The sequence below is a fragment of the Tiliqua scincoides genome, chromosome 2 (genome assembly GCF_035046505.1).
Source record: "Tiliqua scincoides isolate rTilSci1 chromosome 2, rTilSci1.hap2, whole genome shotgun sequence".
NCBI lineage: Eukaryota > Metazoa > Chordata > Lepidosauria > Squamata > Scincidae > Tiliqua > Tiliqua scincoides.
The window spans coordinates 23502935-23518530 of record NC_089822.1 but is presented as its reverse complement, the minus strand read 5'-3'; positions in this window follow the sequence as shown (position 1 = coordinate 23518530).

The following is a 15596-nucleotide window of genomic DNA, read 5'->3' as shown; positions in this document are numbered from 1 at the left end:
CTGGGAAGTTCAGGGTTGGGTTGTATGCTAAATTTCTACCTCAGAGGTTCCTGGTTCAAAACTCAGAATCCCTCACACACATCAGATTGGCTATAGGGCAAGCAAATAGTTCAGCAACTAGTAGGATTTCAGTCCTGAAAGCAAGATGACCAACTGTGATGTTCTGAAGGGAGAATGTCCCTAAGCATCCTCTGATATTCACACATGAAAGGTGTTATTATGCAGGGAAGAGTTGGATTATTAACCTCTAAACAAAGAGAAACTTTCTGAAATGGGACAGATTATAAAACCTGCTGATACCCTTGGATGGCAATGTTGGTCTGTGGAACCTTTAGGAGGTATTAAGGGAAAAGCTGCCAGAACCGATAAGGCACAACCTCAACAGTTAAGATATTTTAGTCAGTCATCTGCTTGGTGTGAGATCCACCGTGAAATGTGATTCAGTGTCTGGAATAGATTGCTTAGAATAACATGCCAGCTTCATGAAAAACCATCTGAGTGTCTTTGAATAAAATACTGAATGACAGAAGAGGAACATTCTACGTATACAGCAAAATCAGGTATACAGCAAACAGCAACAGCACCAAAACCCTTAATATTAATCTTTAAACATCACACACTCTCTTCCATGTTTAGCTGCCTGGAGCATGCGGTATATAGTACTATTGCGTGTTTCAAGTAGTAATGCTTGCTTTCAATCCCCCAAATCTCAGTTTAAAAATATAGTATAATACAAGTATGTGTCGATACATTCTCTGAAAGCATTGTTGGGCACATCTGTTTGGGTAGTGGTTTGGGTAGTGTCCTAGAATGCCTTGCAGCAGCTGGGTTACACCCCAAAATGCCTTGTGGCAGCCAGTAGGGCATCGGAAAGTTTTGCAGCTCAACCCACCAAAAATCGGATCACGACCTATAGTTTCAGAACATCAGCTCCACCATTATATATGTGGTTGGCTGTTGTCTAACACATGGTTAAGCAGCACAAACCTGTACATTATTCAAGTTGTAATTCTACAGAAGGTCTCTAGCTCAGCAATAACTGCACTATAGCTAAAGTGTGACCTAGTCTCTAGGGAAGCTGGTATAAACCACTTCCTTCTATGGGCTCTTTTCCATATTACTAGACCAAGGAGACCTCAAGTGTTCAGCAGCTTAGAAGGAGGACAACGGGAGCTACTCCTGAAAGAGTCTAAGGAGACCTGCACAATATATTGCTGTGTTTCTCAAACTGTGGGTCAGGACCCACTAGGCGGGCCATGAGCCAATTTAAGGTGGGTCCCCATTTGTTTCAATGTGCATTTTATTTTTAATATATTAAACTTGATTCTGCCATGGTATGTGACTGCATTTGGGGAAATGTTATAGACCTGTACTTTTAACAGGCTACTACGAGGCTGTTACAGGCTCGTACATATATGCCTTGAACAATGATACTCAATGGGGCTTACTCCCAGGTAAATGCGGATAGGATTGCAGCCTTTGGGATGTTTGGGGAATTTTTTTAAAACAGATCAGCAACTGTTTGGGAGGGTTAGGAAGGCAGCTCTTTATTTTAAATAATTTTTTTTAACATACTTATTGTAAACTTTTAATTTACTTACTTAATGAGATTTGATTTTGTCTCTTGGGGGACGTTAAAAATTTTCCTGCTTGATTATGTTACTTCTGGTCATGATATCACTTCCAGCTTAATGACATCACTTCTGGTGGCTCCCAACAGATTGCCATTCTAAAATGTGGGTGCCGGAGCTAAAAAGTTTGAAAACCACTGATGTATTGTTTATAGGCCTGTTCTTAACTAGTTGCAGAACTCTAGTCTTGGAGATCTGCCATTTTGTTGCCTGAGGTGATGTTGCAAGATGTTCCTGCACTCTGTGGTGGGTGGCAGGCTGCAAGGAGCAGAATGGAAATCCTGACAGAACAAGACATGCCCTGGGAAATTATCAAGGAAATAGAAACTGCCTGTGCTGCTGCATCTTCAGCAACTCATGCAATAAGTAGAAAATGGAGAGATGGGGGCGCACAGGAGGTGGAGGGAGAGCTTGAACCATGTCACCTTTCCAGTTATGACATTCAAAAGCATGACCAGGTCTGAATTGGTTGTGTACTTGGCCTCAGAATAAACCAAGCAATTTTCTAATTAGTTGAAATATTGCAGTTTATCAACTATCCCAATTCCAAAATGACACGTAAAATTCATTTCTTCACTATACATATTGGGACTGAACTTCAGAGTTTCTAGCCAGGGCCTACTCCACTTCCAGCTTTGGCAGTTTCACAGGCCTATGTGTCTGAATGCACATGAAGCAGCAGCCCTAGTCAGTGCTTGGAAGGCAGACCACATGGGAACCCAGGTGGGCAATATTGAAGAAAGGTGAAAGAAATCCACTGGCGCCAGGATTTCTGAAAGCTGGCAATCTTAGCTGTGAATGTGCTGAACCATTGCATGAAGCCTACCCTCCACAATACCCCAGCACATGCTGCACAACCAGAGGCATGGCAGACTTAGACTGAAGGAAGAAGGATTTCCATTACCTAAAAGCAAGGAAGGGTATTCTCTAGATAGAAGGAAGAGAGGAATGGAACAAAGCCCAGGAGGAATGGTTGCGAAAGCATTATAAATATCTTCCAGAGGTGGTATAATTGGTTCAGCTTAAGGGCAGACATATGGGTGAAATAAACGAATGATGAGTTTTTCTGCATAACATTTCATTTTATAAAACATGAATAATTTTGTTCTGTGAAAGGCACTAACATTATCACAAAAGTGAGAAATTCCAAGCACCGAAGGGCCCGAACCTATCCAATTTTCCAGTGCCAGTGCAGCTGTGCTGGTGGAGCATGCGCTGCAACCTTTGGCGGAGAGACAGTCACAGAGGACTCCTCAAGGTAAGGGAACATTTGTTCCCTTGCATCAGGGCTGCATTGCAGCTGCATCAGTGCTGGAAAGTTGAACAGGATTGGGCCCTAAAGCTGCAGTCCTATTCACACTTACCTGAGTGTAAATTACATTGGCATAAATGGGATTACTTCTGCATAAATTTGCAGAATTTTGCAGGATTATGTTGTAAATTTAATTAAAAAGCCAGACCAAAATGCATGTGACTAGGAGAGATTTCCATTAGTTTTGGGGAAAGAGTTTAAATTGTTTAACCAGTGGTTTTCAAACGTTTTAGCACCAGGACCCACTTTTTACAATCTGTTGGGACCCACCTGAAGTGATGCATTAAGCTGGAAGTGATGTCATGGCTGGAAGTGGTATCACCAATTTAGGCTTCAAACCTAAGCTGCAATCAGCCAAATATTTCATTATACAGTGCTCTGGTGCTGTTATTTGGCACCGCTCAGAATTCAAACGTTCCAGCCCAGAAGTTAAAACAGAACTCAGTCTTGGATCCTTCGCTGACCACATAGCCTTTCCTCCTTTCCAGCATACCATCTCCCCACCTATTCAGGGCAAAGCACTATGCCTCTCTCCCGCTAGGAGCCCGCCCTGTCCAGCAGCTCTGTACCCTGTATTTTCAGCAGCAGCTGAGCTAGTGGGTCCCAACCCACGGTTTGAGAAACACAGTGTTATACAAAACAAAAAGTATCCCAGGCTTCCTTAAAACCATTTTAAATGGGCTTTTCCCCCTTTTCTCTTGCCATGCAGCAGCTGAAATTTTTAAATATTAAAATTAATTCAATTCTTTATTTCCGTTTCCAACCCAAACACAAAACTTCATCAACACCAGTCAGTTCTTGTTTTATCAGCTGGTTTTCATTCAAGCAGGAAGCAAAAGCCCGGCATTCCAACCAGAAGGGCAGCCCCGGCCTTTCTCTGTCTCCAATGCAGCTTGTTAATGTGACAGAAGTAATTATTCCCTGCTCTTGCCAGCGGTTTGGCAGATCTATCCCTGGTTTATGGGAACAGACCATATCAAAAGAAGAGGTTTAACGCAAAACTGTAACAGATCGGCATTAGAAGACGGAGCTGATTTTCCTTTTGCTCAAAATATCAGATTTTATTCCAAGATTAAGCAGCATTCGCCATGCAGAGAGAAACTGGTGGAAGAAGCAGGCCCTGTCGCTCTGCCAAAATGGTCTGTGTGAAACAGGAAGATATGCCTGCTTCACTGCCCCTGTTTTCATTCAAACATGAATAGGAAATCAAACGCCTGCCCATGGTCACATGACAGACATGGCTGACAGGGGAGCTCGGGGGGGCAGTCCCTCTTGTAGTTTGAGATCACATAACTGGAAGCACCAATATCTGTGGTCAGTCACTGGTTCTGGAAACAGAAAGGCTATTGCTATAAACAGAGGTGTAGCTACAGGAGGTGGCATGATAAGTATTGCAGGTGCTGCAACACACCAAGTAAGCAGCCCTTCCCACTTGCCATCGGGCAGCAATGACAATGTACATTGCTGTGGCTGTCCAGAATGCTTACCACACTGCCCCCTATAGCTATGCTACTGGCTATAAACCATTACATGGACTTATGTACTAGGTAGGCATGCCAGACACACACTGCTGAAGTTCATTTCAGAATAGAGGTGATGTAGATCATTTGCCTCATATAAAGCAGTGGTATACAAACAGCCCAATCCGATCCAGACACCGCACCGACGGCATACCAACGATGGTGCAATGTCCGTCGTATCCTATGCCTGTCCAGGCCCCACCACACCACTGCAGCCCTCCCAATAACACTGGCACAGTCTTTCCCAGCAATGCTGATAGCGTCCAACACAGCCTGTCATCTATGGAGCAACGTCCTGAGGTCAGCACATCATTGGTGTGACACTGAACGTCATCGTGTAACACCTGAACATCATCAGTGTGATGTCAAGGAGCAAATGACTGCATCCAGTGTCAGCAGCCAGAGAAGAACCACAGCGTGAACAGAGGGTTGATGGCAGCCACAGGGCCAATTAGTGGCCCATACTGGGGAAATGCTCCCCCACCAGTCACTAGGAATGAGTAACATAGCAACAGGTACCCCACCAACTATGGAGAGATACACCAAGAATACTACCACACTGCTACTCTCTGCAAGGAGCCACTGCGGTATGGGGGAATCCCAGGTTCACGTCCCTCAGATGAGGGTTACCATGTGAAACAAACCCACAAACAAGGGTTCTATTCCCTATAGGGGGCAATGGCCAGCTGGAAGGAACCATTTTGCCAGGGGAGGAACTGTAACAAGTCAAAAGGGGAGCCTCAACAGTACTTGGACAGAGCAGGATGCTGGTAGCTCAGAGCACAGAAGCACATTACACACTGCTCTCCTGTTTACTATAGCCTTTCCACCAGCAGAGTTGGGCCAGCAACTCAGCTTCATTGGTGCAGTGTTTTTGTGACGTTGTACCAGCATCTGTGGTGCATCTGTGGGCAGGCAAGACTTCTGTGGTTGCACTGGCATACATGGAGATAACACTAACATATGTGAAGAAGCATAAGCATATCTCAAGGGAGAGATTGGGCAAGTTGCAGACCTCCCATTATGCTACTTGGGCAAATGCCCCGGGCACAACCTATGTATCCCAGAAGCAGTTTATAGCGTTGGGGAACCTCAGAGAGACTTCCCTGATGCATCCTTGGGTCATGTGAGGCTCCTTGAGCCTCATGTGAGTGGGAGGGGGGGTTAGATTTGCACCCGGGGGTGGCAACAGCCTGTGGAGGGGGTACCTTCATGGGGGGCCATGGGGCTGGGGAGGGCTGGCACTGGATTGGGCTAGAAGTCAGATTTTTGGTGCACCAAGCTCAGTATTATCTGTGCAGCAGCTCTCCAGAATTTAGGACAGAGGCCTTTCCCAGCCCTATCCAAATATGCCTGGAATTTCACCTGGGACCTTCTACATGCAAAACAGGTGGTCTGCCACTCAACTATGACCCCTCTCTTCTAAAGCTTTTCCTCCAACATCAGTTTTTCTCAGCTCGAAACTGTGATATTAGGCTACTCATTGTTGCCTTGAGATAACCTCTAGGCGGCTAACTGCTTTTTCCATTTGCCAGTTCTCAATTTAAAAAAAAAAAATCTTCCTGCAGGGCTTCATTAGACAGCCTAACAATGTGATGTGACCAACATGGATTCCATACTTGGCAACCCAGCCCTAAAAGAATGCCACGTTGGCCAGTTTGTCCTGACCATTTTCATTCATGTTCTCCAGCAGTTTTGACTAAAATGGACTGATTTATTAAAACGCCAGCCATACAATGCCTAGGTTTTACAAGCATAATGTATTGTGTTTCAATATACCTCACTAGCCTTCAGGAGCGCACAGATATTGGCATTCTCAAAGGAAGACTATGTTCCAGAGGCACAGATCAGATCCAGGGAGTTCAAGATGCTGGCAAAGAAACACTCTTTGTCAAGAAATTTTGGGGTCACAGCGTGCACCATTCTTTCCCCTTTCCTTTTACAGCATGTGAATTCCCTCAAGACACAACAGCAAATTAATTACCTGTGAAGGAAACGTAGACAACACCCTGAATTCTTATCCAGATCATGACACCATTCTCATCAAAGCAGTGGGAAAAGAGCAAAATGGCTCTAGGTATAGCAACTGGCATGGGAAAAATGCAAAATATTTTCTTGGAGGGGGAGAAAGTCCTGTACACACGGGCGATAATTTTGAATGCAACTTGCAGTTGAACTACATGGGCTGGACGCACTGCATACCAGTCATTTGCCAAGGCTTGATTGCAGCAGATAGTTCCAAATGCCAGTTGCCCAGTGAGAAGGGAAGGGAAAGGCCCTCTGATCAGCAGCCAAAGAAACAAGGGATGCTTGGAAGCTGAACTCCCTCCTTTCCAGGTGGACCCACCTGGCCCCAGCCATCAGCCAGAGAAGCAGTAGCTACAGGGAGCTTCTCCCTCCATCCCTGCAATAAAGAGCTCTGCTGCAACTGCTATTTGCTGCCTTGGAAACAGCAGAATCAAGGAGAGAGACTCCTGCCACCAGCCAGAGGTCTGAGGGCACAGGGTAGTCGCACTATTTCTATCCAAGCAAGAACAGCCGGATCATAATTGAATATGATGGCCTGTTTACAACTTCCCATTATATTTTGGCATTCTGGAGCTAACCTTCCTCCTCTGCCTTTTCCCTCTGCTTCCCTTCCTTTGTGCATCTTGTCTTTTTAATTTCTAAAAAGGTACATCTTGAAGGTAGATCTCATTTTTATTGCCCTTGGCACTGTATTGAATTGTTGGTTGATGTGAGCTGCTTTGGGAGACAATATAACCAATCGATCAACCAACCAAACCAATCCACCAACCAATCAATCAGTCATGAGGACATCAAAAGACTACTTGTGTAGAACATGGTATTACTCACATAGATATTCACATATATAGATACTCACATATAGTACATGAAATTTATGCCAAGTAATCAAGCTCCACTTCTCACTTCGCCTTATCTCCGGGTCAATCTGAGGGCAGAGCCTTTCAACTCTGAACAGTTTCTTTTCTCAAGCAGACAGGCAGGCACCAGGCAGGCAGGGCAGAGATCCTTTCTACAGCAACTGGGAAATTCCAGCCAAAGTTAACCTTTCAATCTCCTTCCTTCTGCTGCAGCCTGGTTCTGGTTCTGCTTGGCAAATGCTTGCAAAGCTGGTCTGTTTTTTGAAACACCAGGATGGGACCCTCCTTCCCAGGCTACAATTCAGTGCACCCTTACTTAAGAAGAACACCCATGGAAAGCAGTGGGTCTGCTTCTGAGTAAAAAGGGCTGTAAATATATGCAGCTGCATCTCTCTGCTGTGAATTGAATTGCATACTCCCAGTTATGTGTTATGGGTTGTATGTAGAGCTTCTGGCTTAACACACCAGACACCTTAAAGGTGGATTTGATTCATGGTTCAACATTTTTCACTGGTATATCCCTTGGCAGCCCATTTCCATAAATTGTACCCTTCCTATTAGCAAAATGGTTGTAATTAATAATACAAGCCCACATCTCCCCCATATGAAAACCCATACTTCATGTATTCATCACAGTGTTTTCTCTTTTTATCTGCTTGAAGAACAGAAGACTCTGTCTTTGCACTATTTTGCACGAGAAATGTGCTGAGAAATTCTGGGTGATTGATCACTTTCCATATTACGTTTCAGCTTTTTTACTGCGCTGGTTTTCAATCACTGGTTCATACATGAATTGATGACCAAAAACTAGCTATTGGCGGGGCTTTCACAGCCAACTAGCTACCTCACTTCCTGCCTTGCTGGTCCTTGCAAGGCATTCCTGTCTTGCAAGGCATTCTGGAGCATGACCTACATTATGCTATTCTTTTTCAAGTACCCCTAAAGGTCCTGTTGTGTGTCCCTAGGAGTACATGAATACCAGATTGGGAACCACTGTTCTGCTGGTATGTAGTTTACAGTGCACTTACTCTGATAGTGTTTACAAAAAGGTGGTGAAGACCAGAATTTTAAAAGAATAAAAATATATCTTATGATCTTTTACTATATTTTTAATAAATCAGAGACTACAGTTCTCAGGTAATCATTAGCAGTAGGTTATTTTTCAGGATCTGGCCTTGGGTAAAATCAGACAAAACTATAGTCAGACACCCCCCCTAAGTTTAACCCCCGACTTATCCGAGGGTCATAGAAAATTCCATGATTGTTGGCTCAAAACCTGCCCTCGACTTATCTGTGGGGTTGCCTTGTGGGCGAGTATTTGCGGTATCTATCTGCGCCAGAAAGTTTGTCAGCTGAGCAGCAAGCTTATCTGTTGAATAAACTGTATGGCAAAAAGATATTGGAAAACTTACAGCCCAAATCTACGCATGTCCATTCAGAAATAATCCCCACTGAGTTCAATAGGACTTACTGTCAGGCAGTAGCAGAGCAAAAGGGGGGTGGAGCTGTAAGTGCTACACAGCTCCCAAACTCACCATGTAAGCTGCCTTCCCCCTCAATCTTGGAGCCTGCCTGGGGCAAAAGCAACGTGGAGAAGATGCCTCTGTGTTGCTTTCGCTCCTCGGAATGGCCCTTCGGAGAGCGAAGGGGAGGGGCAGCTTACACATCGAGTTTCGGAGCTGTGTGGCACTTACAGCTTCGCCCCCTCTGGCTCCGCTACTGCTCCCAGGTAAACGTGTCTAAAATTCCAATCCAAATCTAACAATTTATGCTGTGAAGCTTAATAGCAAGGACTCCAGCATCTAGAGCCAAGGTTTAGCCTAGGAGATTACACAGACTATATACAATGTCTTACATTTATCACAGCCTCCTTGAGACAAAGGACTGCAAGTTTACAGTATTGGTCCCTGCAGTTAGCAGGTAGTATGAAACCAGACCTGGTGAAAATTTTGCCTGGCCAATAGAACCCTAGCAGGTCTAGATTTGTGTATGGCCTTCCATGGCCTGGCCATTTGAAAGCCTTTGTGAAATTACAGCTAGAATAACCATTGTATTGTGTAACCCAAAGAGTGGCAATATTGAGATTGTGTTGTTGCAGCATGTGTTGGCAACCTTCAGTCTCGAAAGACTATGGTATCGCGCTCTGAATGGTGGTTCTGGAATAGCGTCTAGTGTGGCTGAAAAGGCCAATTCGGGAGTGACAATCCCTTCCACACCAGGAGCAAGTGCAGTCTGTCCCTGGTCTGTCTCCCTGGCTATGGGCCTTCCTTCTTTGCCTCTTTGCCTCAGACTGTTGGCCAAGTGTCTCTTCAAGCTGGGAAAGGCCATGCTGCACAGCCTGCCTTCGAGCGGGCCGCTCAGAGGCCAGGGTTTCCCACTTGTTGAGGTCCACTCCTAAGGCCTTCAGATCCCTCTGCAGATTTCCTTGTATCGCAGCTGTGGTCTACCTGTAGGGCGCTTTCCTTGCACGAGTTCTCCATAGAGGAGATCCTTTGGGATCCGGCCATCATCCATTCTCACGACATGACCGAGCCAACGCAGGCGTCTCTGTTTCAGTAGTGCATACATGCTAGGGATTCCAGCACGTTCCAGGACTGTGTTGTTTGAAACTTTGTCCTGCCAGGTGATGCCGAGAATACGTCGGAGGCAGCGCATGTGGAAAGCATTCAGTTTCCTCTCCTGTTGTGAGTAAAGAGTCCATGACTCGCTGCAGTACAGAAGGGTACTCAGGACACAAGCTCTGTAGACCTGGATCTTGGTATGTTCCGTCAGCTTCTTGTTGGACCAGACTCTCTTTGTGAGTCTGGAAAACGTGGTAGCTGCTTTACCGATGCGTTTGTTTAGCTCGGTATCGAGAGAAAGAGTGTCGGAGATCGTTGAGCCAAGGTACACAAAGTCATGGACAACCTCGGGTTCATGCGCAGAGATTGTAATGCAGGGAGGTAAGTCCACATCCTGAACCATGACCTGTGTTTTCTTCAGGCTGATAGTGTGCTTATTTTTAAAAAGATGACAAAAAAAATTATGACAATAAATCCCGAACAGCATATTAAAATAGGACTCAGCAAATGCTCTGGCAGATTTCCACCCTGAAGCAAAATCCTTCCTCAGAAACAAAAATATTTCCCCAAAATCTGAGAAACTGTATAAATAGGAACTGACTAAAAACAACCCAGGCTATTTCCTTTCAACTACATGCCATGAGATGTGTCTATGAAAAAGATAGCTATATACTGACCATGGTACAATATACTGACAAGAACTATCCCTTCTAGTTGCTAATTGTTCCCTTGAAAAACCAGCTCAAATAATTGCAAGATTAAAGCAGCAGGGCACAGCGAATGGTCTAAATGCACTTATAATAATAGTTAGCATTTATTGAGCGCTTTTTTAGCGCTTTTTGAGTGTTCTAAGTGCTTGATATTATTATCTCATGGTTAAACTAGGCACGATTTACTAGACACAAAACATCCCTTCCCTACACATACATACAAGCTGTTTAAAAGCAACTATTGTATGTCTTCCCCTCTGCTTCTGTGTGTCGCTTATTTTTCCTTTTTCTAATAGCGGTCATGGAGGTGGGGGAGATGGATGATCAGAACTGCAGAGCATGGGGAAAGGGTTAACTGTTTCCTTCTGCAGTACCCTCCTGACAAATGTTCCCCACGAAGCTGATATTTATTTATTTTCACATGTTTTTACCACCCTTCCTCCAAGGAGCTCAGGGAGTTGTGCATATTTCCTTCCCTCCTTTTGTCCTAACAACAACCCTGTGAGGTAGGGTGACTGGCCCAAGGTCAACTAGAAAGCTTCATGGCTGAGCAGGGATATAAACCTTGATCTTCCACGTCTAACTTCCAGACCACTGCACCATCATGGGTGCCATAGGACGGAAGCTGCAGTGAACTGAGACTCTACCAATGGACCCCAAAATGAACAGGGATGGGTCTGAATGGGCCCCAAGTGGAAAACAGAAAAAGAAACAAACATTAAGTGCATATTCCTAATAATTGAAAGTGGACGGTGAAGATGAAGACACCATTCTTGTGCATTATGACTAACAGGCACTTCCAGAACTTTTCTCTGTGAATTTGTCCAATTTCCTTTTAAAATTTTGTACTGCTCTGGGCTAATACAACATCTAGTGGCAATAAATTGCCCCAAGAGAAAGAAAAGCAAAATATTTTCCTATTGCAAAAGCTGAAATGAATTAACCAGTTTCATCTGCTGTGCTGGGTCAGGGGGGATTTGGGGGGAAGGAAAATAAGATGGTTGCAGCTTCCACTCTGTCCCATCCCCACCCCTCCACCCCTTTTGCAGGGCTTATATCTTAAGAAAATTAAGGCAGGGAAGGAGTGCCATTTGACATAGATGACAACAATCATTTGTCATTCATGACAACAAATTACAGATCCTGAAGGATTCACCACCAACAATCACATTAGTCAAAAATTTGACATTTCCACATTAAGTGTTGCCAATACTTCATCTGAGTGGCATTTTGTTCTGCTCTTGCTGTGTGGGATTGTCATCCATTTGCTCTTTGCTTTTGAGAATAATTTGTGTCACTTTTATTCACTTTAGGTAGTCAATTGCTGCCATCCATCTCTAATGCATTCATGTTTTATGGGGTTAATTACTGCAATTTTCCATGTCCTGCCTCTTGGACAAGTGTTCTTTATCACAAATACCGGGGTCTTATTGAAACTGGCAGCCTGTGACTGAACACAGTTAATGAACAGGGCACCTAAATGCAGCATTATTGCTCCCCCCCCAATTGGAATTGATGAGAAGTTGGCTCAATTGATCCCTGAGAGAAGTTCATCCGAGGTCCAACATAATTATTAGCTACTGGTAAATCTGTAAGTTGTTTTACATTTCACAAATATACATTTTCCATTGTCTGGCCCCAGTCTTACCAGGAGCTGCCCAGCAAGAAATTGGCCATCTGGGGGCCATCACACCTAGATGGTCTGACAGTGCACCTCCTGAGCACAATCAAAGAGGCTGCAGACACGAACAAGACAGCCCGGGGTGGAAGACACCATTGCCTAGTGATGGGTGGGGCAGTTTATGGGGCTTGATGAGGCCAGTCAGGCAGATGAAAGCCCAGGTCTGTGATGAGTAGGCTGCTGGCTCCACACTTGGGAGCTCAGTAAAGTTCCTAGTCCTGAGGCTAAAGCTGTGGCCTAGGCACAGGACCCTTCAGAGAGGCAATTTAGCCAGCCAGCCAGCCCAGCTGGAGGAGGGTGTGTGTAACCCCCTTCCCCACCATTACTCTGAGACCCTAAAGTGGCATCCACCTGAATTGGCTTCAAGGATCTCACCCCTGGACATTCCCTCCTAGGGACTGCATGGTGAGAGGGGAAAGACACTCAACCTTCTGCTCCGCTGACTGCCCACAACCATCTACATACAACATATAGGCTAATGGGTTCTGAGCTGTCTGAGATGGAAGAGGAGAGGGATCTTGGGGTGGTGGTGGACTGCTTGATGAAAGTGTAAACCCAATGTGCGGCAGAAGTTAAGAAGGCCAATTCTATGCTTGGGATCATTAGAAAAGGTATTGAGAAGAAAACAGCTAATATTATAAAGCCGTTGTACAAATCTATGGTAAGGCCTCACCTAGAGTATTGCGCCCAGTTTTGGTCACCACATCTCAAAAAGGAGTAGTAGAAATGGAAAAGGTGCAAAAGAGAGTGACTAAAATTATTACTGGGCTGGGGCACCTTCCTTATGAGGAAAGGCTACAGCATTTGGGGCTCTTCAGTCTGGAGAAAAGGTGCCTGAGAGAGGACATGATTGAGACATACAAAATTATGCACGGGAAGGATAAAGTGGATAGAGAGATGCTCTTTACACTCTCACACAACACCAGAACCAGGGGACATCCACTCAAATTGAGTGTTGGGAGAGTTAGAACAGACAAAAGAAAATATTTCTTTACTCAGCGTGTAGTTGGTCTGTGGAACTCCTTGCCACAGGATGTGGTGATGGCATCTGTCGTAGATGCCTTTAAAAGGGGATTGGACAAATTTCTGGAGGAAAAGTTCATCACGGGTTACAAGCCATGATGTGTATGTGTAACCTCCTGATTTTAGAAATGGGCTACATCAGAATGCCAGATGCAAGGGAGGGCGCCAGAATGCAGATCTCTTGTTGTCTTGAGTGCTCCCTGGAATATTTGGTGGGCCACTGCACGATACAGGAAACTGGACTAGATGGGCCTAAGGCCTGATTCAGCGGGGCTGTTCTTATGCTAGAGAAGGTAGCAGTTCTGCCCCTCTCAGATAAGCAAATTCACAGATAGAGAATTCACATATAAAGAGAACTGAATGTGTTCACATACAATTCCAAGAAGTAGAGAAAGGGCAGACCACACAAGAAACTACTAGAGCTTACCCACAGCTGACAATAATGCTCTTCTCTCTGGACAACACTCTTTTATTGCCCCAATCCTTAGCCAAACCAGCTGGCCAGCATTTCCCCCTTAAGTAATCACATTACTTTGCCCCAGCTGGTATAAGAGTAACTACAACCTAAGTAAAATAAAACCAACTAAGGCCTTAAAGGGGCCAGCGCATTACATGGCCATAGGAATGCACCAAATTTACAAATAGGCAATGACTATCCAATACTGTTTTGTTCTGGGGCCCTGTGTGTATTGGAAACCTAGCATATGTTCTGGCTATAACATAAGCTCTGGTCACAGCATAATGGACAGAAAAGAGAAACAACTAACACAGCAACAAGTGGGCCAGAACATAATATTTTTCCTTGTGTTGCAAGGTCACAGCAAAGGTCAAAAGCAAACTCAGTAAGCAAGAGTGGTGATCGTCTACAAGCTTTATTTCATTGCCAGCAATGGGCCTCTCAGGAACTCCTGTCCAAAGCATTGAGAGCCATGTGGGAACTCTCAAATCCCTCAGAGAGAGCACAATTTTCCAGTGTGAACCTTTCCCTTATATTGGATTCTGGCTCCTTTGTTTGAGGAGTCTTACATTTCATTGGCTGATGTGTGACATCAGAGATGGAGGCCTTCTCAGGATTGGCCACAGATAACTTTATGTCTTTTGCTCTTATCTTTTGTTATTCCTCACTTATTTATTACTGGCCTTTGGTACGTCTTTGCTTATCTCTGGCCATTCCTCATTGGCCTGACCCTGATAAACAGCTATCTGCTTATCTATTCAACATTCCTTCTGTCTGGTCTCATCAATCACTGGTTAAACTAAGCCTTTTGTCTTCCCTCTATTAATTCCATGTGTAATTCCCTTTATGTGACTTATTACTTTGATATATAGTGGTATCTTCTATTCTATGTGTAAACATATATTTAATACAAGACAAACTAAACTCTTATTGTACAAAAGGATTCTCTTTTAGAACTCTTTTCTTCTTCATTTTAACTAAATTCAGCTCTTTCTGTTAACTTAGAGGCTCTAGTGATGTTTTGCTGATCAGGGGACCCTCTCAGGAATGTTCTTTGCTTATCTGTTCCTGTCTGTTTCTGCTGGTGTCTGTATCTGTCAAACTCGATCTCTGTTTGTCAAACAAGATAAACTGTCTCCTCATTAAAAATGCTCCTAACCTTTATATAACCTTTTTATCATTTCTTGGTGCCAAGAGATATAACTTTTCTTAATTAATTGTTACAAATGCATCCTGCTTCCTGGCTACTATCTATATCTGTCTCTCTTTGAGTTGTAAATCTGTCTCTGAATTGTAACTCCTTTGTTCCTCATTAAAAGTATCTAAATCTGTCACTTTGAGTTTACAGAGATATACAGAGTTCTTATCTTGTGAGGAGTACCACATTCCAGTCTCCTTGTTAGACTTATTTAATTAACATTTGCCAGACATCTGCTTTTCAAGGTTACTTTGAGACACATCTGAGACTTAAGCAGCCTCAATGGTCTAATTTAATGGCTTTTTTACTATTTTGTGTATTTATGCTTTGATCAAACTATTTTAACAGCTAGAATTCACTTTGAACTACTATATGTTGCTACTAACATTATTTACACTCTTAAAGACACTAATCATTAAGCATTAAAAGCAAGCAGCCATCATACTCTCTTTGACATGAAACTTTGCTATATTGGCTCCTCCCAGCTTTCAATATATGCATACATGACTGTAATTTTGATTTAAAGAGAAGCCTAATAAAATAATAAGTTTAAAGAATCCAAAAAGCTTTCTTCTCTCTGGTTTAAGGAAGCCTGAAAGTTTTAAAATGCAAAAATCC